At 46.6% G+C, this 27861-nt stretch overlaps 1 protein-coding gene across 4 annotated transcripts in view; it reads right to left on the bottom strand.

The window, feature by feature from the left end:
• Positions 1 to 27861, bottom strand: part of LOC147121689 (roquin-1-like) — a 414634-nt gene that overhangs the window by 271313 nt on the left and 115460 nt on the right. The gene's annotated exons all lie outside the window — the stretch shown is intronic.

Here is a 27861-nt window from a genome sequence, read left to right as displayed (position 1 = left end):
TGGAGTGGGAGGGGGAGGATCCAGTTGTCGTGGTCCATGTTGGTACCAACGACATAGATAGGACAAGGAAAGAGGTTCTGCTGAGGGAGTTTGAGCAGCTAGGGGCCAAATTAAAAAGCAGAACCACAAGGGTAATAATCTCTGGATTACTACCTGAGCCACATGCAAATTTGGCTAGGGTAAATAAAATTAGAGAGTTAAATGCGTGGCTCAAAGACTGGTGTGGGAGAAATGAGTTTTGCTTCTTGGGACACTGGCATCAGTACTGGGACAGGAGAGAGCTGTTCCGTTGGGACGGACTTCACTTGGCCAGTGCTGGGACTAGAGTCCTGGCGAATCGAATAACTAGGGCTGTAGAGAGGGCTTTAAACTAATTAGTGGGGGGGAGGTTTTAAGAGAGCGAAAAATAAAAATGACAGCGGAGAAGGCAATAGAGCAAGGTAGCAGTGGGGGAATTAAAAACCAGAGCGTGTCAGGAAGGGACAGAATGTATGATGATAAAAGGTAAAGTAGTAAAAGGGGTAAAAGCAGGAATAAATTGTCAGAAAACATATTTGAAAGTTCTTTATCTGAATGCACGCAGCATTCGTAACAAAATAGACGAGTTGACGGTACAAATAACTATACATGGTTATGATCTGGTGGCCATTACGGAAACATGGCTGCAAGATGATCATGACTGGGAACTAAACATACAAGGGTATTTGACAATTAGGAAGGACAGACAGGAAGGAAAGGGAGGTGGGGTTGCTATGTTAATCAAGGATGGCATCACTGCAATAGTCAGAAATGATATTGGGTCAAAGGATCAGGATAGTGAAACAGTTTGGGTGGAGATAAGGAATAATAAGGGGAAAAAGTCACTAGTTGGCGTAGTGTATAGGCCTCCTACCAGTTGCATCTCTGTTGGTCGGAGTATAAATCAGGAAATAGTTGGGGCTTGTAATAAGGGAACAGCTATAATCATGGGGGATTTTAACTTTCATATTGACTGGACTAATCAAATTGGGCATGGCAGCCTTGAGGAAGAGTTCATAGAGTGTATTAGGGACGGGTTCCTTGAGCAGTATGTAACTGAACCAACCAGGGGGCAGGCAATCTTAGATCTGGTCCTGTGTAATGAGACAGGATTAATAAAAAATGTCCCAGTAAAGGATCCCCTTGGAATGAGTGACCATAATATGGTTGAATTCCAAATTCAGTTTGAGGGTGAGAGAGTTGGATCTCAAACCAGCGTACTGAGCTTAAATAAAGGAGACTATGAAGGTATGAGAGTAGAATTGACTAAAGTGGACTGGGAAAACAGATTAAAGTGTAAGACGGTACAAGAGCAGTGGTCTACATTCAAGGAGATATTTCACATCTTTCAAGAAAAATATATTCCACTGAGGAAAAAGGGGAGTAAAAGAAGACAGCCATCCATGGCTTAGTAAAGTAATAAAGGATAGTATCCGACTGAAAACAAGGGCATATAAAGTAGCCAAATCCAGTGGGAGGATAGAAGATTGGGAAGCATTTAAAAGCCAGCAAAGAATAACTAAAAGATTAATTAAGAAAGGGAAGATAGATTATGAAAGTAAACTAGCAAAAAATATAAAAACAGATAGCAAGAGTTTCTACAGCTATATAAAAAGAAAAAGGGTGGCTAAAGTGAACGTTGGTCCCTTAGAGGATGAGACCGGGAAACTAGTGGTGGGAAACATGGAGATGGCAAAGACGCTGAACAAATATTTTGTATCCGTCTTTACAGTAGAGGACACTAAAAATATCCCAACACTGGACAAACAGGGGGCAATGGAGGGGGAGGAGCTAAACACGATTAAAATCACTAAGGAGGTGGTACTCGGTAAAATAATGGGACTTAAGGCGGATAAATCCCCCGGACCTGATGGCCTACATCCTAGGGTCTTGCGAGAAGTAGCGGTAGGGATTGTGGATGCATTGGTGATTATTTTCCAAAACTCCCTGGGCTCAGGAAAGGTCCCGGCAGATTGGAAAACTGCTAATGTAACACCCTTACTTAAGAAGGGAAGTAGACAAAAAGCTGGAAACTATAGACCAGTTAGCCTAACATCTGTGGTTGGTAAAATGTTGGAGTCCATTATTAAGGAAACAGTAACAGAGCATTTGGATAAACATAATTTAATAGGACAGAGTCAGCATGGTTTTATGAAGGGGAAGTCATGTTTGACAAATTTGCTCGAATTCTTTGAGGACGTAACATACAGGGTGGATAAAGGGGAACCAGTGGATGTAGAGTATTTGGACTTCCAAAAGGCATTTGACAAGGGGCCACACAAAAGATTACTGATCAAGCTAAAAAATCACGGGATTGGGGGTAATATACTGGCATGGGTGGAAGATTGGCTGTCTAACAGAAAACAAAGAGTTGGGATAAATGGTTCGTTCTCGGGCTGGCAACCAGTAACTAGTGGTGTTCCGCAGGGGTCAGTGCTGGGACCCCAACTCTTTACAATCTATATTAATGATTTGGAGGAAGGGACCGAGTGCAACATATCCAAGTTTGCCGACGATACAAAGATGGGAGGGAAAGCAGTGAGTGAGGAGGACATAAAAAACCTGCAAAAGGACATCGACAGGCTAAGTGAGTGGGCAGAGATTTGGCAGATGGAATATAATGTTGGAAAGTGTGAGGTTATGCACTTTGGCAGAAAAAAATCAAAGAGCAAGTTATTATCTAAACGGAGAGAAACTGCAAAGTGCTACAGTACAAAGGGATCTGGGGGTCCTGGTGCATGAAACACAAAAAGTTAGTATGCAGGTGCAGCAGGTGATCAGGAAGGCCAATGGAATCTTGGCTTTTATTGCAAGGGGGATGGAGTATAAAAACAGGGAAGTCTTGCTGCAGTTATACAGGGTATTGGTGAGGCCACACCTGGAATACTGCGTGCAGTTTTGCTTTCCATATTTAAGAAAAGATATACTTGCTTTCGAGGCGGTTCAGAGAAGGTTCACTCGGTTAATTCCGGAGATGAGGGGGTTGATGTATGAGGAGAGGTTGAGTAGATTGGGCCTCTACTCATTGGAGTTCAGAAGAATGAGAGGCGATCTTATTGAAACATATAAGATTGTGAGGGGGCTTGATCGGGTGGATGCGGTGAGGATGTTTCCACTGATGGGTGAGACTAGAACTAGGGGGCATAATCTTAGAATAAGGGGCTGCCCTTTCAAAACTGAGATGAGGAGAAACTTCTTTACTCAGAGGGTAGTAAATCTATGGAATTTGCTACCCCAGAAAGCTGTGGAAGCTGCAACATTAAATAGGTTTAAAACGGAGATAGACAGTTTCCTAGCAGATAAGGGAATTAGGGGTTACGGGGAGAGGGCAGGGAAGTGGACGTGAGTCTAGGTTCGGATCAGCCATGATCCTATTGAATGGCGGAGCAGGCCCAAGGGGCCGTATGGCCTACTCCTGCTCCTACTTCTTATGTTCTTATGGAGGGGGAGCATGAACAGCCAGCTGTCGTGGTTCATATAGGTAAAAAAATGGGATGAGGTCTTAAAAGCTGAATATAGGGAGTTAGGAGGTAAATTAAAAAATAGGACCTCAAAAGGTAGTAATCTCAGGATTGTTACCAGTGTCACGTGCTAGTCAGAGTAGAAATAGAACGATATTTCAGATGAATACGTGGCTAGAGGAATGGTGCAAGGGGGAGGGTTTCAAATTCCTGGGACATTGGAACTGTTTCTGGGGGAGGTGGGACCAATACAAACTGGACAGTTTGCACCTGGGCAGCACCGGGACCGATGTCCTAGGGGGAGTGTTTGCTAGTGCTGTTGGGGAGGATTTAAACTAAAATAGCAGGGAGTTGGGAACCTGTGCAGGGAGACAGAGGAAAGGGAAGCAAGGATAGAAGCAAAAGACAGGAAGGAGAAAAGCAAAAGTGGAAGGCAGAGAAATCAAGGGTGTAAATCAAACATGGCCGCAGTAAACAATAATTCTAAAAGGACTAAGAGTGTTAAAAAAGCAAGCCTGAAGGCTTTGTGTCTTAATGCGAGGAGCATTCGTAATAAGGTGGATGAATTAGCTGCGCAAATGGATGTAAACAGATATGATATAATTGGGATTACAGGGACATGGCTCCAGGGTGACCAAGGCTGGGAATTCAACATCCAGGGGTATTCAATATTGAAAAAGGACAGGCAAGAGGGAAAAGGCGGTGGGGTAGCATTGCTGGTTAAAGAGGTGATTAACACAAGAGTAAGGAATGATATTAGCTCTGATGATGTGGAATCTGTATGGGTAGAGCTGAGAAATACCATGGGGCAGAAAACATTAGTGGGAGTTGTATACAGACCCCCAAACAGTAATGCTGAGGTTGGGAATGGCATTAAACGGGAAATTAGAGACACGTGCAATAAGGGCACAGCAGTTATCATGGGTGACTTCAATCTACATATAGATTGGGCTAACCAAATTAGTAACAATACTGTGGAGGAGCAATTCCTACAGTGTATACGGGATGGTTTCCTGGACCAATATGTCGAGGAACCAACTAGAGATCAACTGGAGACCCTGGTCCACTCCTCAATCACCCCCAACAGCCCTTCTCCTTCACCTGGCACCTTCCCGTGCAAGCGCAGGAGATGCAACACATGCCCTTTTACCTCCTCCCATCCCACTGTCCGGGGCCCCAAACACCCCTTCCAGGTGAAACAGCGATTTACTTGTACTTCTTGCAATTTAATATACTGTATTCGCTACTCATGATGCGGCCTCCTCTACATTGGGGAGACCAAACGCAGATTGGGCGAACGTTTTGCGGAACACCTCTGTTCAGTCCGTAAGGGTGACCCTGAGCTTCCGGTCGCCTGTCACTTTAATTCACCGCTTCACTCCCACTCTGATCTCTCTGTCCTCGGGCTGTTGCATTGTTCCAATGAAGCTCAATGTAAGCTCGAGGAACAGCACCTCATACATAGATACATAGAAGATAGGAGCAGGAGTAGGCCATTCGGCCCTTCGTGCCTGCTCCGCCATTCGATGAGATCATGGCTGATCCTTTAATTCAGTATCCCGTCCCCGCCTTCTCTCCGTAACCCTTAACCCCTTTTGCCCGTAGAAATATATCTAATTCCCTCTTAAATATATTTAATGAGCTGGCGTACACTGCCCTCTGTGGCAATGAGTTCCACAGGTTCACCACTCTCTGAGTGAAGAAATTCCCCCTCATCTCTGTCCTAAATGGTTTAGCCCTTATCCTTATCCTCATCTTTCAATTAGGCACTTTACAGCCTGCTGGACTCAACATTGAGTTCAACAATTTCAGATAATTATCCCTGCCCCCATTTTTCATGCAGTATGATATTTGCCACTCCCATTTGCAACATTTTATCTTTCCTGCCTCTTACAAAAGTACAGGATGTTCTTTCAATTCCTTCCTCCCCTCCTAACCCCCACACCCCCCTGTCTCTGCACCTGCTTAATATCTGTTACATCTCCAGCTTTTTCCAGTTCTGATGAAGGGTCCCAGACCTGAAACGTTAACTCTGTTTCTCTCTCCACGGATGCTGCCTGGCCTGCTGAGTACTTCCAGCATTTTCTGTTGTTACATTAGAGATCAGGCCATCTTAGACTGGGTATTATGTAATGAGAATTAGTAATCTTGTTGTGCGAGGCCCCTTGGGGTGGAGCGATCGTAATATGCTAGAATTCTTCATTAAGATGGAGAGTGAAGTATTTGACTCAGAGACTAGGGTCCTGAATTTAAATAAAGGAAACTACGATGGTATGAGATGCGAGTTAGCTAGGATGGATTGGAGAAAGTTACTTAAAGGGTTGACGGTGGATAGGCAATGGCAAACATTTAAAGATCGCATGGATGAACTACAGAATTTGTTCATCCCTGTCTGGCATAAAAATAAAACAAAAAAAGTGGCTCAACCGTGGCTAACAAGGGAAATTAGGCATAGCATAAGATCCAAGGAGGACATATAAATTGGCCAGAAAAAGCAGCAAACCTGAGGATTGGGAGCAGTTTAGGATTCAGCAAAGGAGGACAAAAGGATTAATTAAGAGGGGGAAAAGAGAGTATGAGAGTAAGCTTGCAGGGAAAATAAAAACTGACTATAAAAGCTTCTATAGATATGTGAAGAGAAAAAGGTTGGTGAAGTCAAGCGTAGGTCCCTTGCAGTCAGAATCAGGGGAATTTATAATGGGGAACAAAGAAATGGCAGACCAATTAAATACACTTTGGTTCTGTTTTCACAAAGGAGGACACAAATAACCTCCCAGAGACATCGGGGAACATAGGGTCTAATGAGGGAGGAACTGAATGAAATCAGTATTTGTAGGGAAATGGTGTTAGGGAAATTGACGGGATTGAAGGCAGATAAATCTCCAGGGCCTGATAATCTACATCCTAGGGTACTTAAGAAAGTGGCCCTAGAAATAGTAGATGCATTGCTGGTCATCTTCCAAAATTCTATAGACTCTGGAACAGTTCCCATGGATTGGAGGGTAGCTAATATAACCCCAATATTTAAAAAAAGGTGGAAGAGAGAAAATGGGGAATTATAGACTGGTAAGCCTGACATCGGTAGTGGGGAAAATGCTAGAGTCCATTATAAAAGATGTAATAGCAGAGCACTTGGAAAACAGTGACAGGATCGGACAAAGTCAACATGGATTTACAAAAGGTAAATCATGCTTGACTAATCTACTGGAATTTTTTGAGGATGTGACTGTTAGAATAGATAAGGGAGAACCAGTGGATGTGGTGTATTTGGACTTTCAGAAGGCTTTAGATAAGGTCCCGCATAAGAGATTAGCATGTAAAGTTAAAGCACATGGGATTGGGGGTAAGGTACTGACTTGGATAGAGAACTGGTCGGCAGACAGGAAGCAAAGAGTTGGAATAAACAGGTCTTTTTCTGAGTGGCAGGCAGTGACTAGTGGGGTACCGCAGGGATCGGTGCTAGGACCCCAGCTATTCACAATATATATTAATGATCTAGACGAGGGAACTAGATGTCATATCTCCAAGTTTGCAGGCGACGCAAAGCTTTGTGGGCATGTGTGCTGTGAGGAGGATGCAGAGAAACTCCAGTATGATTTGGACAGGTTGGGTGATTGGGCAGATGCATGGCAGATGCAGTATAATGTGGATAAATGCGTGGTTATCCACTTTGGTGGCAAAAACAGGAAGGCAGATTATTATCTGTACGGCAATAGATTGGGAAAAGGGGAAGTGCAACGAGACCTGGGTGTCCTTGTGCAGCAGGCGGTTAAGAAGGCAAATGGTATGTTGGCCTTCATAGCCAGAGGATTCGAGTACAGGAGCAAGGATGCCTTGCTGCAGTTGTACAGGGCCTTGGTGAGACCGCACCTTGAGTATTGTGTGCAGTTTTGGTTGCCTTATCTGAGGAAGGATGTTCTGCCATGGAGGAAGTGCAGTGAAGATTCACCAGACTGATACCTGGAATGGCAGGAATGACGTATGAAGAGAGATTGAGTCGATTAGGCTTATATTCGCTAGAGTTTAGATGAATGAGAGGGGATCTCATTAAAACTTATAAAATTCTAACAGGACTAGATAGACTAGATGCAGGAAGGATGTTCCCGATGGCGGGGGAGTCCAGAACCAGGGGTCACAGTCTAAGGATAAGGGGTAAGCCATTTAGGACAGAGATGAGGAAGAATTTCTTCACCCAGAGAGTGGTGAACCTGTGGAATTCTCTACCAGTTGAGGCCAATTCATTAAATATATTCAAGAAGGAGTTAGATATATTTCTTAAGGCTAAAAGGATCAAGGGATATGGGGAGAAAGCAGGGACAAGGTACTGAATTTGGATGATCAGCCATGATCACATTAAATGGCGGAACAGGCTCGAGGGGCCGAATGGCCTTCTCCTGCTCCTATCTTCTAGGTTTCTATGTTTCTAATGTGGATTCCGCCCACTAAGGGGCACAATGGACATGATCTTCACCGCACGTCAATTACAAGATAAATGCAGGGAACAGCACCAACCACTGTACATGGCCTTCTTTGATCTCACAAAGGCCTTCGACACTGTCAACCATAAGGGATTATGGAGTGTCCTCCTCAAATTCGGCTGCCCTCAAAAGTTTGTCACCATCCTCCGCCTGCTTGACGATGACATGCAAGCCGTGATCCTGACCAACGGTTCCACCACAGACCTAATTCACGTAAGGACCGGGGTCAAACAAGGCTGTCTCATCGCACCAACGCTCTTCTCTATTTTCCTTGCGGCAATGCTCCATCTCACCGTCAATAAGCTCCCCACTGGAGTGGAGCTAATTTACAGAACGGGAAACTGTTCAACCTCTGTCGCCTCCAGCTCAGATTCAAGGGCGTCCCATCCTCTGTTGTTGAATTACAGTATGCAGACGACGCTTGCGTCTGCGCTCACTCGGAGCTCGAACTCCAAACCATCGTCAACACCTTCACCGAAGCATGGGCCTTACACTAAACATCCGTAAGACAAAGGTCCTCTACCAACCTGCTCCCGCCACACAGTACTGCCCCCCGATTATCAAAACCCACGACAAGGCCTTGGACAACGTGGACCACTTTCTATACCTCGGGAGCCTACTGTCAACAAGGGCAGAGGTCAATGACGAAGTCCAACACCGCCTTCAATGTGCCAGTGCAGCCTTCGGTCGCTTATGGAAGAGAGTGTTTGAAGACCAGGACCTCAAACCCGGCACTAAGCTCATGGTCTACAGAGCAGCAGTGATATCTGCCCTGCTGTATGCCTTAGAGACATGGACCATGTACAGCAGGCACCTCAAAGCACTGAAGAGGTACCACCAACGCTGCCTCCACAAGATTCTGCAAATCCATTGGCAGGATAGGCGCACCAACGTCAGTGTTCTCGCTCAAGCCAACATCCCCAGCATCGAAGCTTTGATCACGCTTGATCAGCTCCGATGGACGGGTCACATCGTCCGCATACCTGATACGAGAATCCCAAAACAAGCGCTCTACTCGGAGCTCCGACACGGCAAGAGAGCTCCAGGTGGGCAGACGAAACGCTTCAAGGACACCCTCAAAGCCTCCATGAAAAACTGCAACATCTCCACCGACACCTGGGAATCCCTGGCCTAAGACCGCACAAAGTGGAGGAGAAGCATCCAGAAGGCACCAAACACCTCGAGTCTCTTCGCCGGGAGCAAGCAGAAGCCAAGCGCAGGCAGTGCACGTCAACCCAAGCACCCCACCCACCCACCCCTTCAACCACCGTCTGCCCCACCTGTGACTGAGACTGTAGGTCCCGCATTGGACTCATCAGTCACCTGAGAACTCATTTTTAGTGTGGAAGCAAGTCACCCTCGATTCCAAGGGACTGCCTAAGAGGAGAAGTTTGTGGGAGTTTACTATGCGTAAATTAGCTGCCGTGTTTCCTACATTACAACAGTGACTACACTTCAAAAGTTCTTCAATGGCTGTAAAGCACTTTGGGATGTCTGGTGGTCTTTCTTTCTCAGCTCTGGAATTCCCTCCCTAAACCTCTCGGTTTCTCTACCTTTAAGACGCTCCTTAAAACCTACCTCTTTGATGAAGCTTTTATCTTGGTGTCAATTTTCGTTTGATAATGCTCCTGTGAAGCACCTTGGGGACGTTTTATTATGTTGAAGGTGCTATATAAATGCAAGCTGTTGTTGTTGTTACGTGTTTTTTTCCCCTTTCCTCAACTGTGGCAGGTGCAATTACATTATGCAGGCCGACCTCTGATCTGTGGTGGGCTCTCTCATCAATGGAGAACTGCTGGTTGCTAATTGATGTCTTAAAATGGCTGTAGTGCCCTAGATTATCCATGCCATCAGCACACTCTCGGTGGAAGTGTCCCAGTATTAATCGGGTCACATGGCAGAGCTTCATATGGGCCAAGAAGAATAAAGCAATGCAAATGGGAACACACTGCTGGAACCAAAAGGCAGGGGTGGTCTGGCAATCCTCGGTGCTGTGGTTCAGATTGGCAGTGGAATGGGTGCATTCTGGGGAAAGAGAAAGAGCCCAAACCTTTCAGTTAGTCTCACCCCAGGCAGATCACTGGGACCCTCCATTTCACACGCCATAAGCTCGATTAAGGAATCGGGGTAGGGAGGAATAACTAGAGAGGGTATGGAAGGAGGATGGATGACTCTGGATGAAGGATCTCTGAAACTCGAGCAGGCTTCATCTGTTTTGCCCAAGCACATTGTAGTTCCATCAGCACGTAGCACCGGGGCCTAATGCACTTTGATTCAGTCAGTGTTTCACAGATTGTAAAAACCAAACACTCAGATATAAACAACAGCACCGTGCATTTATATGACACCTTCAATACTAAAATTCTCATCCTTGTTTTCAAACCCCTCCATGGTCTCGCCCCTCCCTAACTCTGTAACCTCCTCCAGCCCTACAACCCTCTGAGATCTCAGCACTCCTCCAATTCTGGCCTCTTGCACATCCCCGATTTTCTTCTTTCCTGAGCTGGAAGGACGGGCTCTTGTTTGAGGTCATCCCCTGCCGCAACAGTGTGAACTGAACATACCTTTTGTGGCCATCCATACACTAGCAGCCGTGCCTTCAGTTGCCTAGGCCCTAAGCTCTGGAATTCCCTCCAGAATTCTCCACCTCTCCTCCTGTAAGATGCACTGATAAGACGCTTTGTTTGATAATCGCTCCTGTGAAGCGCATTTGAGTGCTTTACTACCTTAAAGGCGCTATGAAAATGCAAGTTGTTGTTAACATAGTAAAACATCCCAAGGCGCTTCACAGGAGCGTAAACAGACAAAAACTGATACTGAGCCACATAAAGAGATATTAGGACAGCTGACCAAAAACTTGATCAAAGAGGTAGGTTTTCAGCAGCGGCTTAAAGGAGAGAGAGATGAAGAGTCAGAAAGTTTTAGGGTGGGAACCACATGACTCCTCATAGACTGCAATCCCAGTGTAGGGATGGTCACAATAATTATGTTCAGTTCACACTGGTGTGGTAGAGGATGGGTTCAAACAAGAGCCAGTCCTTCCAACTCAGGAAAGAAATCAGGACCTACTGGATTCTGGTCCATCCAAAATCAGTGATTTTTTGCCAGGAGAGAGTCAGCAGAGGCATGGCAGGCCGATGGCCTCCTTCTGTGCTGTAAGTTTCTATGAGTCTATGATTGCTGAGAATGTATGGCCAGCTTGGAGAGCATGAATGCACATCCTGTGGGAATGTTGAGTTCAGGAGCCTGTGTGGAAAGATCTTTTCACTTTTCTGAAGTAACACATCAAGAAAGCTTTGCTGATCCAAGCTAGACTACCCTTGGGTCACTGTTGCTACTTGATGGACCGGGAACACGGGCCAGCAGGAGTGACACCCTGGTCAAAAGGTGCTGACTCCCTGGCCTAGGGCAGCAGGTAGGATGCCTCTACGAAGAGGGCGAAAAAACAGCTAGAATTCCTGCTCCTGATCACCATCCAGTGAGTGACTCCAGTGCATTTATGTCGACATTGGTTGAGGACAGTTATAGAATCATAGAATCTTACAGCACGCAAGGAGGCCATTCGGACCGTTGTGCCTGTGCCGGCTCTTTGAATAAGCTGTGCAATTTAGTTCCACATCCGAGCTTTTTTTGCATAACCTTGAAAATTAGTCCTCTTCAAGTCCATGTCCAATTGCCTTTTGAAAGTTCCTGCGGAATCTGATTCCACCACCCTTTCATGTCGTGTGTTCCAGATCTTAACAACCCGCTGTGTGAAGGCATTTCTCATTTCCCCTCTAGTGCTTTTGCCAATTATTTTAAATCTATGACCTCTGGTTACTGACCCACTTGCCAGAGGAAACAGTTTCTCCCTACTTGCTCTATCAAAACCCCTCATAATTTTGAATACCTCCATTAGGTTCCCCCTCAGCCTTCTCTGCTCTAAGGAGAGCAATCCCAGCTTCTCCAGTCTTTCCACACAACTGAACTCCTTCATCCCTGGTATCATCCTGGTAAACCTCCTCTGCACCCTCTCCAGGGCCTTGACATCCTTCCTAAAGTGTGGTGCCCAGAATTGTACACAATACTCCAGCTGGGGCCTAACCAGTGATTTGTAAAGGTTTAGCATGACTTCCTTGTTTTTATAATCAATGCCCCTATTTACAAAGCCAAGTACCTCATAAGCTTTCTTAATCGCCTTACCAACTTGCCCTGCCACCTTCAAGGATTTGTGAATATGCACCCCCAGGTCCCTCTGCTCTTGCACTCCCCTCAAAATAGTCCCATTTAGATTATACTGCCTCTCCATGTTGTTTCTCCCAAAGTGCATCGTCTCACTTTTCCGCATTAAATTGCATCTGCCACGTGTCTGCCCATTTCACCAGTCTGTCTATGTCCTCCTGAAGTCTGCTACTATCCTGCTCACTACAGTATTTACTACGTTGCCAAGTTTTGTACCATCCACAAATTTTGAAATTGTACTCGCTATACCCAAATCCAGGTTATTTAAATATAACAAGAAAAGCAATGGTCCTAATACTGACCCCTGGGGGACCCCACTGCCTACTTCTCTCCAGTCAGAAAAACATCCATTCACCACTACTCGCTGCCTCTTATCCCATAGCCAATTACATACCCAAGTTACCACCGTCCCTTTAATATCAGGGGCTTCTATTTTCTGAATAAGTCTGTTATGTGGTAATTTATCAAATGCCTTTTGAAAGTCCATATATGCAACACCTTCATCAACCCTCTCTGTTACATTAGTTACTGGGTTCTGGGCTTGGATGTGACGCCCCGCCTGGTTGAATAGCCTGCTGGCATACACCATAGGAATTGCCAGTTGGAGAGTTCACCTACCACCATCCTGGTAGTTGCCTGATACAACAATAATGGAGTTGCTGACTAATCACAACAATCTCTATCAATTCGTCTACAACAGACCCAGGCATGAGGCGAGGAAAACCCCCAGTGGTGGAGAGCTTTGGGAACCACAGGTCCAAAGTCACCTGTATCCCCCAGCATGCTACACTTACCACATATCATGTCTCAAATTACTCACATACCGTATCCAAAATATTATTTTCTGATAGAAATCTGTCTAATTTGCATTGGAATGTATCAACATGAACTGCTTTGATCCGGGAGTCTGTTCCATGGATCGACCACTCACTCACTGAAATAATATTTCCAAATGGCGACATAGCAGCGCTTGTCCAGGATCAAGGCTCACGTGGTTGGAAAATTAGAAGAATAAAAAAGGGAAATAAAAACAGCCAAACTGCACCACCGGGCAGAACAAATGGCTCTCCCACACACAAACGAGGGAGCACGTCATGGGCACACAAATGGTACTTTGGAGGGAGAAAGGGCGAATGGATACTGCGCATTGGCATGGCTCCAACTGGAAACATTAGTGCGGAGAGTTTATTCAGGTGAACAAGAGCTCTTCCTAATTCCATGCAGCAAAGTTGAACACACTGAATATTTACCCTGACATTTTGCTGCTAGCACACTGTTACTGTAACGGGGAAAGGACAGACTGGGGGGGGGGGGGGGGGGGGGTTGCGGGGGGGAGTCGTTTTTGTTCAGAATACTCCCCAGTTTTAAAAAAGAAACGTCAATATTTCCGAATTATATTGGAGGCTGGATTTTCTGAGTATATATTCAGTATATATTCCAGAGAAAGAATAGACTTTCCTTCCCCCTGTTAAGTGTTAATTGCTGATGGCTTCCCTCGTGCACCTTGACGAAAGGACAGAGGTAGCACAGCAAGGCAGCGGAGGGGAAACGTTAATTACGTAGAATTTACAGCACAGAAACAGGTCATTCGGCCCAAGGGCTCCCTCTTCATCTAACGCCATCAACATATTCCTGTATTGCTTTCTCCCTCATGTACTTATCTAGCTTCCTTTTAAACGCATCTATGCGATTCGCCTCACCACACCATAGGGGGAATATTAACCCCAAAAAACGGGTGGGATGGGGTTGGGTGGGAGGCTAAAGTGTTAAAAATCTGAATCCCAACCCCAACCCGCCCACTTCCGGTTTTTAACGGAGGCGGGACAGGGGGCGGGCAGCCATCCCACTCCCAGGAGGCGGGTTGGCTCTTTAAATATAATGAGGCTGCGTGTCTCATTTTGACACTCCATTTTAAATTTAACGCTGGCTGGCCGGGTTTCCGAGCCTCGGGAAACCCGACAGCTAAAGGGAGATGAGGACTGCTGGACCCAGGAGGTAAGTGCCTTTCCACTTACCTGATGGAGCCAGGGTTCCTGCCTCGCCAACCCCCCCCGCGATCGGACACCCTCCACAACCCTTTCGATCTCCCTCCGACCACCTCCATCATGAGGCCTCCAAACTCCGATCACCTCTCCAGCCTTCCGACCCCCCCCACCACCCTCGGCCCCGACCCTTGTCTGGCCTTTTATCCTCGGCACACGACCCCCTCTCCAGCCTCCAATCCCTCCCTCCCTCCTCTCTGCTATCCACCCGACAGTTAGCCAGCCTCTCAATCTGGCTGGCTGTGGGTGGGAGACAGAGAAATAAAATGTTAATCAGGCTCTGCCGTTAAATTAGGCAGGGCCTGAGGGAAACTCATTCTCCTGGGTTTCCCGACTGCATTCTCCGCTCCCTCCCCGCCTCAAAGTTAAAATTTCGGCCCATGTGTTACTGAGTTCCACATTCTCACCTCTCTCTGGGTAAAGAAGTTTCTCCTGAATTCCCTACTGGATTTGTTAGTGACTATCTTATATTTATGGCCCCTAGTTTTGAAATCCCCACAAGCAGAAACATTTTCTCTACTTCTACCCTATTGAAGACCTCTATTAGGCCACCCCTCAGCATTGGAATAAAGAGACTGGCATGAGCATGAAAACCCCCAGGGACTCACCAACATAAACAGAAAGATTTATCAGGCTCTGGTTACTCAACATATCAGCGACGCCCAACTCAAAGAATGCATTTTGGCCCGATTCCATGTTGTACCTTCTATGTATTTCTAATTGGCCTCTAGTCCTTCAGGATCACACCAACATGCAATTAATTGCAGCACCAACATTGCCACGAACACCGGTGTAACCAGGCTGAACTGCGCGGACACTTGCTGCATGTACATCACCACCAATTTGAGTTCCTTTTGGTGCCTGAGCGGGACAGCAATCCCAGCTCCTCACAAGGTGTGACTAAGTGAATAATCATCCTGACATTTAACAGGCGTGCTTTTCTGCACCGTCACAAACATACTGACTCACTTAGAATGAGCAAAGTTCACCAACCAGTAGTAAGCATCACTGATCGGAAACTTAGATCCAAAAATCAACTCCCTTCAGAATAGAACACTGGAGGCATCAGGTTCTTCAATCTCTGATCCCTCCCCATGGACTCGCACATCCCTCAGCTCCTTCCCCATGGACTCTCTCATCCCTCAGCCCCCTCCCCATGGACTCGCACATCCCTCAGCTCCTTCCCCATGGACTCACACATCCCTCAGCCCCCTCCCCATGGACTCGCACATCCCTCAGCTCCTTCCCCATGGACTCACACATCCCTCAGCCCCCTCCCCATGGACTCTCACATCCCTCAGCCCCCTCCCCATGATTCCCATCCCCCAGCACTCTATACCTGTGTAATGAAATCGGTTTGTCTTGCCTGTATTCGTTTTGCACTCATGTATATTACCCTCCCCCACACGGTGTATAGTTTCACTTCCTCTTTCCTGACTAACCTGGAAGGTTCCACGTCTTGGCTCTTGGCTCCGCCCCTGACTTCTCTTACTTAAAGATCTCAGGATCTGTATGACTCATTCCTGTGAGCCAGTCGGTGTGTTGAGATGTTAGCTCTGATCTTAGTGATTAAAAGCCAACTTGTTAAAGTCTATAACTTCTAGTTTTGTGGTTATTGAAGGCACATCAACCTGGCTGTGCCTTTCTCTGCATTCTTCATATAATGACTCCACAACAGACTGTTTTCCCTAGCTGTGCAACAAAAAGATTATTGGGACAATAGGTGGTGCCATGACGGGCGGGCATTCAATGGGCTGGGCACTTGACGGCCTGGGAATGGTGAGGCGTAGCTAGTGCCTGGTGTGGAAACTTCCAACAAGAATCAGGAATATTACCATGATGAAGTGATCCTACAACCAGTGTGACCGTCAGCAGCAATAAAAAGAAAACATACATAACAAACGGTCTCCTTTTCACTATGGACGTCCAATCCCTCTACACCTCCATCCCCCACCAGGATGGCTCAAGGGCACTCTGCTTCTTCCTTGAACAGAGGCCCAACCAGTCCCCTTCCACCACCACCCTCCTCCGCCTGGCTGAACTTGTTCTCACATTGAACAACTTCTCCTTTAACTCCACTCACTTCCTCCAAATTAAAGGTGTTGCTATGGGAACCTGCATGGGTCCTAGCTATGCCTGCCTTTTCGTGGGATATGTGGAACATTCTTTGTTCCAGTCCTACTCGGATCCCCTCCCTCACCTCTTTTTCCAGTACATTGATGACTGTATCGGTGCCCTTTTCTGCTCTCGCCCTGAACTAGAAAATGTCATTCACTTTGCTTCCAATTTCGACCCTTACTTCATCTTCACATGGTCCATCTCCGACTCTTCCCTTCCCCTCCCTTCCTCGACTTCTGTCTCCATCTCTGGGAATAGGCTATTGACAAACATTCACTATAAGCCCACTGACTCCCACAGCTACCTGGACTATACTTCCTTCCACCTCGCTTCCTGTAAGGACTCTATTCCATTCTCCCAGTTTCTCCATCTCCGCCACATCTGCTCTGACGATGCCACCTTCCATACTAGTGCTTCCGACATGTCTTACTTTTTCCTCAACCGAGGATTCCCCTCTACCATGGTTGACACGGCCCTTGACCGTGTCCGTTCTATTTCCCGCACTTCTGCTCTCACCCCTTCCCCTCCCTCCCGGAACCACGATAGTGTTCTCCTTGTCCTCACCTTTCACCCCACCAGCCTCCACATTCAACGGATCATCCTGTGCCATTTCCGCCACTAATATGATAAGGCAGGATCTGGCCAAAGTGGACTGGGAGCAGCTACTTATAGGAAAATCCACATCAAAACAGTGGGAGACTTTCAGAAGGGAAATAGAGAGAGTACAGCACCAACATGTTCCTGTAAAGGTCAAGGGTGGGACCAACAAGCAAAGGGAACCTTGGATGACAAGGGATATACAAAAATGCATTAGAAATAAAAAGGGGGGCTTTTGGCAGTTACAAAAGACTAAAGACGGAAGAAGCCCTAGAGGAGTATAAAAAGTGCAGGGGCATACTTAAAAAAGAAATTAGGAGGGCGAGGAGGGGCCATGAAATAACACTGGCGAGCAAAATAAAGGAAAATCCTAAGATGTTTTATAAGTATATTAAGGGCAAGAGGATAACCAGGGAAAGGGTAGGGCCCATTAGGGACCAAAGTGGCAATCTGTGTGTAGAGCCAGATGATGTAGGCGGGGTTTTAAATGAATTTTTTGCATCTGTGTTCACTATGGAGAAAGACGATGCAGACATAGAAATCGGGCAAGGGGACTGTGACATACTTGAACATATTAGCATCGAGAGGGAGGAGGTGCTAGCGGTTTTAGCAGGCCAAAAAGTGGATAAATCCCCAGGCCCGGACGAGATGTATCCCAGGCTGCTGTGGGAGGCAAAGGAGGAGATTGCAGGGGCTCTGACACAAATTTTCAGAACCTCTCTGGCCACAGGGGATGTACCAGAGGACTGGAGAACAGCTAATGTAGTACCATTATACAAGAAGGGTAGCAGGGATAAACCAGGGAATTACAGGCCAGTGAGCCTAACATCTGTGGTAGGGAAATTATTGGAAAAAATTCTGAGGGACAAAATTAGTCTCCACTTGGAGAGGCAAGGATTAATCGGGGATAGTCAGCATGGCTTTGTCAAGGGTAAATCATGTCTGACAAATCTGATTGAATTTTTCGAGGGGGTGACTAGGGGGGTGGATGAGGGAAATGCTGTGGATGTGGTTTACATGGACTTCAGTAAAGCCTTTGACAAAGTCCCGCATAGGAGACTGGTCAAGAAGGTAAGAGCCCATGGGAACCAGGGTGCCTTGGCGCGTTGGATCCTAAACTGGCTGAGTGGCAGGAGGCAGAGGGTGATGGTCGAAGGTTGCTTTTGTGACTGGAAGCCTGTGTCCAGTGGGGTACCTCAGGGATCGGTGCTGGGTCCCTTGTTGTTTGTGATCTACATAAATGATTTGGATGAGAATGTAAAAGGTATGATCAGCAAGTTCGCAGATGACACGAAAATTGGTGGGGTGGTCAATTGCGAGGAGGAAAGCCTCAGGCTACAGGACGATATAAACGGGTTGGTCAGATGGGCGGAAAAGTGGCAAATGGAATTTAACCCTGAAAAGTGCGAGGTGATGCATTTTGGACGGACAAATAAGGCAAGGGAATACACAATGAGTGGTAGGACCCTTGGAAGTACAGAGGGTCAGAGGGACCTTGGTGTACATGTACATAGATCCCTGAAGGCAGCGGAACAGGTAGATAAGGTGGTTAAAAAGGCATATGGGATACTTGCCTTCATTAGCCGAGGCATAGAATATAAGAGCAGGGAGGTTATGATGGAGCTGTACAAAACGCTGGTGAGGCCACAGCTGGAGTACTGTGTGCAGTTCTGGTCGCCTCACTATAGGAAGGATGTGATTGCTTTGGAGAGGGTGCAGAGAAGATTCACCAGGATGTTACCTGGGATGGAGCGCCTCAGCTATGAAGAAAGACTAAACAGGCTGGGGTTGTTTTCCTTGGAGCAAAGAAGGCTGAGGGGGGACCTGATTGAGGTGTACAAAATGATGAGGGGCATAGATAGGGTAGACAAAGAGGAACTTTTCCCCTTAGTAGGGGGGTCAATAACAAGGGGGCATAGATTCAGGGTAAGGGGCAGGAGATTTAGAGGGGATTTGAGGAGGAACTTTTTCACCCAGAGGGTGGTTGGAATGTGGAACTCAATGCCCAAAAGGGTGGTAGAGGCAGGAACCCTCACAACATTCAAGAAGCATTTGGATGAGCACTTGGAATGCCATTGCATACAAGGCTATGGACCAAATGCTGGAAAATGGGATTAGACTGGACAGGGATGGATGGGCGGCGCAGACACGATGGGCCGAAGGGCCTCTTTCTGTGCTGTAAAACTCTATGACTCTAACTCTATGACTCTATGACCTCCAGCGTGATCCCCCATCAAACACATCTTCCCCTCACCTCCCCTTTCAGCATTCCGAAGGGACCGCTCCCTCCGCGACACCCTGGTCCACTCCTCTATCACCCCCAACACCCCTTCCCCTGGCACCTTCCCGTGCAAGCGCAGGAGATAACACCTGCCCTTTTACCTCCTCCCTTCCCACTGTCCAGGGCCCCAAACACTCCTTCCAGGTGAAACAGCAATTTACTTATACTTGTTGCAATTTAGTATACTGTATTCGCTGCTCACGATGCGGTCTCCTCTACATTGGGGAGACCAAATGCAGATTGGGTGACCGCTTTGCGGAACACCTCCGTTCAGTCTATAAGGGTGACCCCGAGCTTCCGGTCACCTGTCACTTGAATTCTCCGCTCCACTCTCACCTCTCTGTCCTCGGGCTCTTACACTGTTGCAATGAAGCTCAATGTAAGCTCGAGGAACTGCACCTCATCTTTCTATTAGGCACTTTACAGCTTTCTGGACTCAACATCGAGTTCAACAATTTCAGATCATAACCTCTGCCCCTATTTTTTTTTTTCTCTCACATGGCAGCTGTCGATCATTCTGCCATTGCCATTTATACTTCATCTCGAGTCATCTTTTGTTTCTTAACTTGTCCCATTACCATCTCCTTTTGCCTTGCACCATCATCCCTTTTGTCACTTTCTCTCCTGCCCTCCATCTTATCATAGACCTTCCCTTTTGTTCTTTCCTCCTCTCCCCCGTCTCCCTGCCTCTACACTTGCTTAATAACCTGTTCCATCTCCAACTTTTTCCAGTTCTGACGAAGGGTCATCGACCTGAAACGTTAACTCTGTTTCTCTTTCTACAGATGCTGCCTGACCTGCTGAGTATTTCCAGCATTTTCTGTTTTTATTTCAGATTTCCAGCATCCGCAGTATTTTGCTTTTGTATAACAAATTGTCACCTGCCTAACTAAAGCAGCAGCGCTGCAGTGTACAAATAGGAACAGATGCAATTCCCTTCAATTCAAGCTATTAAGGAGTTCTGGAAACGGACGTTGTATATTTTTACTGGCTCATAACTACCCAACGGTCCGACAATGCTTAGATTTTAAAATTCCCATCCTTGTTTTCAAATCCCTCCACGGTCTCGCCCCTCCCCATCTCCTAACCTCCTTCAGCCCTACAACCCTCCGAGATCTCTGCTTCTGGCTTCTTGCACATCCCCGATTTTCATCGCTCCATCATTTGCAGCCGTGCCTTCAGCTGCCTTGGTCCCAAGCTCTGGAACTTACTCCCTAAACCTCTCCACCGCTCGCTCCTCCTTTAAGATGCTCCTTAAAACCCACCATTGCAATAGTGACTCCACTTCAAAAATACTTCATTGGCTGTAAAGCGCTTTGAGACGTCTGGTGGTCGTGAAAGGCGCTAGTATATAAATGCAAGTCTTTCTTCTTTTTTACCTCTTCGACCAAGCTTTTGGTCATCTGTCCTAACATCTTTATGTAGCTCGGTGCCAAATTTAGTTTGATAACACTCCTGTGAAGCGCCTTGGGACGCTTTGCTATGTTAAAGGCGCTATATAAATACAAGTTGTTGTTGAAATGAGCTCGGTTACATCAGAACAAACCTGTCAGCTGTGGTTCAGTGGGTAACACACTCGCCTCTGAGTCAGAAGGTCGTGGGTTCAAGTCCCACTCTAGAGACCTGAGCCCATAATCTAGGGAGTCCTACATAGATGGAGGTGCCTGAAGCCCCGTCTGCCCTCTCAGATGGACGTTAAAGATCCCACGACACTATTTTGAAGAAGAGCAGGGGAGTCCTGGTCAATATTTATCCCTCAAACAGCCTCATTCATAGAATCTTACAGCACAGAAGGAGGCCATTCGGCCCATCATTCTTGTGCTAACTCTTTGAAAGAACTATTCCATTTAGTCCCACACCCCAGCATTTTCCCCATAACCCTCATTGAAACAGATTGTCTGGTCATTATCACATTGCTGTTCGTGGGACCTTGTTGTGCACAAATTGACTGCCGTGTTTCCTATATTACAACAGTGATTACACTTCAAAAGTACTTCATTGGGTATAAAGCGCTTTGGGATGTCCTCGTAGATCTAAAGTTGGAGTAGAAAGTGTAAGAGGGAAATTGGAGAGAGTCAACAAGACATGAATCTTGATTTTCAGTGAGGAAAGCAGTAAATGAGGGTGGGGGTGGCTGGAGATGAGAACGAGCAGAATGAAGGCAAGGCCGGGAGTACAGGATAACGTGGCAAGAAGCAGCAGATGTGGCTGGGGTGGTTTCCGGTTTCTCAAGAGATTCTGGGCTGCACTTGCATTATCCATGACAATAGAAAGTGATAAAAGCAAGTACAAAAGGGCTGTCATTAGAGTAATCTGAGGGATCACACAGACCTTGTCATGCAACCTCAGTGCTTCTCCCCCCCGCCCGCCCCCAAGACAGATTGCATTCATTCACAAACTGGCAGTGTCACAAGGCTGGTATTTTCACAGGCTGACGGGCCTGTCAATGGAGTCAGGCCCCTGACGTCTAGTTGCTGCTCTGTGGGGCTATGGCTTGGCCACAGCATAGTAGAAGTAGCGCTCCTAACACCTCAAGCAGTGATGGCACAGTGAGGCGAGTTAAAACTGCAGATTGATACAGAACAAGAAAGCACGGGGAAAATCTGGGCTCAGCCAGGGAAGTGGAGTGTGAAATAATAAAGCCGTGTGTGGCTGGGGCACAGAGAGAGTTCAAGAAGAGTCAGGTAAACATCTCCAGACACTGCAGCATCCCTGTAGGGCTAGGGTAATGACAAGTGGTTTATTGGTGGTGCTGCCTCATCAGGTCCAGAAAGAAGCACAATAGGGACTTCTAGAGCCCTTCAAACACTCCCAGAGCAGGTACAGCACGGGTTAGATACAGAGTAAAGCTCCCTCTACACTGTCCCATCAAACACTCCCAGGGCAGGTACAGCACGGGTTAGATACAGAGTAAAGCTCTCTCTACACTGACCCATCAAACACTCCCAGAGCAGGTACAGCATGGGTTAGATACAGAGTAAAGCTCCCTCTACACTGTTCCATCAAACACTCCCAGAGCAGGTACAGCACGGGTTAGATACAGAGTAAAGCTCCCTCTACACTGTCCCATCAAACACTCCCAGGGCAGGTACAGCATGGGTTAGATACAGAGTAAAGCTCCCTCTATACTGTCCCATCAAACACTCCCAGGGCAGGTACAGCACGGGTTAGATACAGAGTAAAGCTCCCTCTACACTGACCCATCAAACACTCCCAGAGCAGGTACAGCACGGGTTAGATACAGAGTAAAGCATTCTCGACACCGTCCCATCAAACACTCCCAGGGCAGGTACAGCACAGGTTATATATAGAGTAAAGCTCCCACTACACTGGCCCATCAAACACTCAGGGCTGTACAGCACAGGTTAGATATAGAGTAAAGCTCCCACTGCACTGGCCCATCAAACACTCAGGGCTGTACAGCACGGGTTAGATACAGAGTAAAGCTCCCTCTACACTGTCCCATCAAACACTCCCAGGGCAGGTACAGCACGGGTTAGATACAGAGTAAAGCTCCCTCTACACTGTCCCATCAAACACTCCCAGGGCAGGTACAGCACAGGTTATATATAGAGTAAAAAGCTCCCACTACACTGGCCCATCAAACACTCAGGGCTGTACAGCACAGGTTAGATATAGAGTAAAGCTCCCACTACAATGGCCCATCAAACACTCAGGGCTGTACAGCACGGGTTAGATACAGAGTAAAGCGCCCTCTACACTGTCCCATCAAACACTCCCAGGGCAGGTACAGCACGGGTTAGATACAGAGTAAAGCTCCCTCTACACTGACCCATCAAACACTCCCAGAGCAGGTACAGCACGGGTTAGATACAGAGTAAAGCTCCCTCTACACTGTCCCATCAAACACTCCCAGGGCAGGTACAGCACGGGTTAGATACAGAGTAAAGCTCCCTCTACACTGTCCCATCAAACAATACAATACAATACAATACAAATCGCTTTATTGGCATGATAAGGTACATCTTATGTTGCCAAAGCATCAAAATACATTTATGGTTGAACACATAAACGCGGTTCCATTCATACAGTGTATAAACAGGTATATCCCTGAGTTTATAAATATACATTCGCCTTGTTTATATATACTCTTTTCTTAGTTTACTGGTTGTCCCTCTGTTCATGGCAAGCTGTAACATAGTGTGCCGCCAGTGTTACACAGCTTCTCTCCTCCCCCAGTAGGAATGGGAGTTTTTGGTTGTCAGTCAGATTTCTGAATTCAGGGCATATTTGTGAGAATTTTTGGTAGAAATTCTCTCTGATGCCCTGATATTTTCCACAGGCTGTGAGGAAGTGCATCTCTGTCTCAACTACTCCCTGACTGCAGTGAGAGCATATCCTGTCTTCTCTTGGCAGCCTGGTCTGCCTGTGTCTGCCTTTTTCGATCGCTAGGCTATGTTCGCTAAGTCTGTACCTTGTCAAGGTTCTTCTCAGTTTGTTATCCTTTACCATGGTCAGGTAATCAGCTATGTTGTATTGTCTGTTTAGGGCCAAGTAGCAATTGAGTTTGCTTTGGGTTTTTGTTGTTTCTGCCCAATATGACAGATATTTTTCCTTTTGCTTAGCGACGATTGTGTTGGGTCGAATTCTTTGTGTTACCCTGTCACTGTCCTGGGACTGGTTATTGTTAGTATTGTTATTAGTTACTTTATTGAGTCCCAGGACTAGTTGACTGAGGGTATTCTTCTTTATGGTCAGCTCTTGGCATTTCAGGGCGTCGTAGTGATAGCATTGGGGGTTGCTCATTTGTAGGTGATTCCAAAATTTGGTGGCTCTTTTTTGGATAGTGATTATTAATGGGTATTGGCCTAGTTCCGCCCTGCATGCGTTGTTTACTGTTTTCCTTTGAGTCCGGAGGATACTTTTACAGAATTCCGCATGTAGGATCTCAATTGGGTGTTTGTCCCATTTTGCAAAATCTTGCTGTGTTAGTGGTCCCCAGACCTCACTGCCATAGAGTGCAATTGGTTCAATTACTGATTTGAAAATTTTGAGCCAAATGCTAATTGGGATTTCTATTTGGATTGATTTTTTGATGGCATAGAAAGCCCTTCTTGCTTTCTCTTTCAGTTCATTCACAGCCAGTTTGAAGTTTCCCGTAGAACTGATTTTTAAGCCCAAGTATGTGTAGTGAGTGGTTTGTTCAATTTTGGTTGTTCCTACTGTGAAATTTATTGTGGGTCCATGTTGTTTGGATCTTTGCTGGAACACAAGGACTTTGGTTTTTTGGGGATTTATTGTCAGGGCCCAAGTCTGGCAGTACGACTCCAGCAGGTCCAGGTTCTGCTGTAGACCCTCCTTAGTTGGTGACAGCAGAACCAGGTCGTCGGCATAGAGGAGGAATTTAACCTTGGATTCATATAGGGTGAGGCCGGGTGCTGTAGATTGTTCAAGTAGTTTTGCCAATCCATTAATGTAAATATTAAAGAGTGTCGGTGAGATTGGCGAGCCCTGCGTCACCCCCCGCCTCTGTGGGAAGTATTTTGTTTGTTTGTCTCCGATTTTAACTGCACATTTATTGTTTGTATACATTGATTTAATTACATCATATGTTTTCCCTCCTACCCCGCTTTCGATAAGTTTCAGGAATAAACCGTCATGCCAGATGGAGTCGAAAGCCTTCTGGAAATCTACAAAGCATGCGTAGATTTTGCTTTTGTTATGGTGAACGTGTTTGTCAATTAGGGTCTGTAGGGTGAAGATATAATCGGATGTTCTATAGTTTGGCAGGAATCCAATTTGGCTTTTACTCAAGACATTGTGCTCTTCAAGGAAGTTTATAAGTCTTTTGTTTATGATGCTACAGAATACCTTCCCCAGGTTACTGTTTACACAGATGCCTCGATAGTTGTTTGGGTCGATTTTGTCCCCACTTTTGTATATGGGCGTTATGAGTCCTTTGTTCCAGATGTCAGGGAAATAACCGACACTCAGAACCAAGTTGAAGAGTTTTAGGATAGCCAGTTTCAGTTTGTCGTCTGCGTGTTTAATCATCTCGTTTAGTATGCCGTCTGTCCCGCAAGCTTTTCCTGGTCGCAGGTCCTTGAGTTTTTCAAGAAGTTCTTTTTCTGTTATTATGGCGTCTAGCGGGTTTTGGTTATCTTTTATGGCCATTTCAAGCTTTTCCAGTTTTTTGCGTATTTGGTGTTGCTCTGGTCCTAGTGTGTTTTTCTGGTATAATTTTTCAAAGTGGTTTACCCATGTGTCCCCATTTTGAATGGACAAATCGTCGTGTTGTTTTTTGTGTAGTGTTTTCAAGTTGTCCCAGAAACAATTCGACTCAATGGATTCCTCCATGGAGCTGAGTGTATTCTTAATAAATTGCTCTTTTTTGGTCCTGAGTGTGTTTCTGTATTGTGTTAGCGTCTGACAATAAGTAAGGCGTAATTCCTCGTTTTCTGGATGTCTGTGTTTTTGGTTTGATAGTTTTCTAAGTTTTTTCCTCATGTTATGGCAATCATGGTCAAACCATTTTTCATAGTTTTTTGTTTTGGGTTTGATCTTGCACTCCCAGGGCAGGTACAGCACGGGTTAGATACAGAGTAAAGCTCCCTCTACACCGTCCCATCAAACACTCCCAGGTGCAGCACAAATTAAGACTGCTTCAAACCATTTCACTCAAGGCCCTTATAGCCAGCACAGTGAAAGAGACATTCACCCATTCAATTTGGAATGGAATGTAGCCCAGGTCCCACATGTGAATGAGCCATGTTAAAACCCTGTTCCAACACTGGCAGCTTTTTCAACAACAACTTGTATTTACATAACGCCTTTAACATAGTAAAACATCGCAAGGCGCTTCACAGGAGCGTTATCAAACAAAATTTGGGTAGGTTTTAAGGAGCGTCTTAAAGGAGGAGGAGCGCAGCGATCTCAGAGGACTGTCGGGCTGGAGGAGGTTAGAGAGATAGGGAATGGAGAGGCCATGGAGGGATTTGAACAAAGCGATGAGAATTTTAAAATCGAGGCATTGCTCAACCGCGAGCCTATGTAAGTCAGTGAGCACGAGTGATGGGTGAATGGGACCTGGTGCGAGTTAGGACACGGGCAGCAGAATTTTGGAGGAGCTTATGTTTATGGATGGTGGAAGATGGGAAGCCGGCCAGGAGTGCGTTGGAATAGTCAAGTTTAAAGGTAACAAAGGCATGGGTGAAGGTTTCAGCAGCAGATGAGCAATAGGCAGACTTAGTGATAGCGCGGTTATATGGTCAGGTGCTCATCTTGGGGTCAAATACGACACCAGAGTTACAGGCAGTCTGGTTCAGCCTCAGACAGTTGCCAGGGAGAGGGACTGAGTCGGTGGCTAGGGAACGGAGTTTGTGGCGGGGACCAAAGACAATGGCTTCGGTCTTACCAATATTTAGTTGGAGGAAATTTCTGCTCATGTCGAACGAACAGCGTGAGAAATCAGAGGCAGTGGAGGGGTCAAGAGAGGTGATGGTGAGGTAGAGAGTCCCCTGACTTCTACCTCCTGCAGCTAAACATTATTGCTGCGCCACCTCACTACTTCATCTGCTGTTTGTATCGCACTGCAAACGGTGAGACCTCTTCACAACTGTTTGTCAAAAACAGAATCCATTCCATTGGCTCCAACTTCCCCCGTGCTGAATCCAGCATTCTTGACAGTTTAGTGCTCTCCATCAGCAGTGACACCCAGTTGCATGGCCCACCCATACCCACCATGTTAAAGTTCGGGCCTCTTCCCAACACCTTCCGTACGTAGGCTGTGGAACTGAAACCCACGTCTTTATCCTTTGCTGCATTTGGGTTAACATAAACCAGCAATAACACTTAACCCGACCGTCGGGTTAGTATAACCCGGCTCCAACCGTTAACCCGACCGTCGGGTTAGTATAACCCGGCTCCAACAATGAACCCGACCGTCGGGTTAGTATAACCCGGCTCCAACAGTTAACCCGACCGTCGGGTTAGTATAACCCGGCTCCAACAGTTAACCCGACCGTCGGGTTAGTATAACCCGGCTCCAACAGTTAACCCGACCGTCGGGTTAGTACAACCCGGCTCCAACAGTTAACCTGATCGTCGGGTTAGTATAACCCGGCTCCAACAGTTAACCTGACCGTCGGGTTAGTATAAACCGGCTCCAACAGTTAACCTGATCGTCGGGTTAGTACAACCCGGCTCCAACAATGAACCCGACCGTCAGGTTAGTATAACCCGGCTCCAACAGTTAACCCGATCGTCGGGTTAGTACAACCCGGCTCCAACAATGAACCCGACCGTCGGGTTAGTATAACCCGGCTCCAACAGTTAACCTGATCGTCGGGTTAGTATAACCCGGCTCCAACAGTTAACCTGACCGTCGGGTTAGTATAACCCGGCTCCAACAGTTAACCTGACCGTCGGGTTAGTATAACCCGGCTCCAACAGTTAACCTGACCGTCGGGTTAGTATAACCCGGCTCCAACAGTTAACCCGACCGTCGGGTTAGTATAACCCGGCTCCAACAGTTAACCTGATCGTCGGGTTAGTACAACCCGGCTCCAACAGTTAACCCGACCGTCGGGTTAGTATAACCCGGCTCCAACAGTTAACCCGACCGTCGGGTTAGTATAACCCGGCTCCAACAATGAACCCGACCGTCGGGTTAGTATAACCCGGCT

The sequence above is a fragment of the Somniosus microcephalus genome, chromosome 3, assembly GCF_052327205.1.
Source record: "Somniosus microcephalus isolate GS21.2 chromosome 3, FLI_Smic_1.0, whole genome shotgun sequence".
In the NCBI taxonomy this organism is placed as follows: Eukaryota; Metazoa; Chordata; class Chondrichthyes; order Squaliformes; family Somniosidae; genus Somniosus; species Somniosus microcephalus.
The sequence above is the reverse complement of the archived record's forward strand: the minus strand, read 5'-3'. Positions and strand labels throughout refer to the sequence as shown.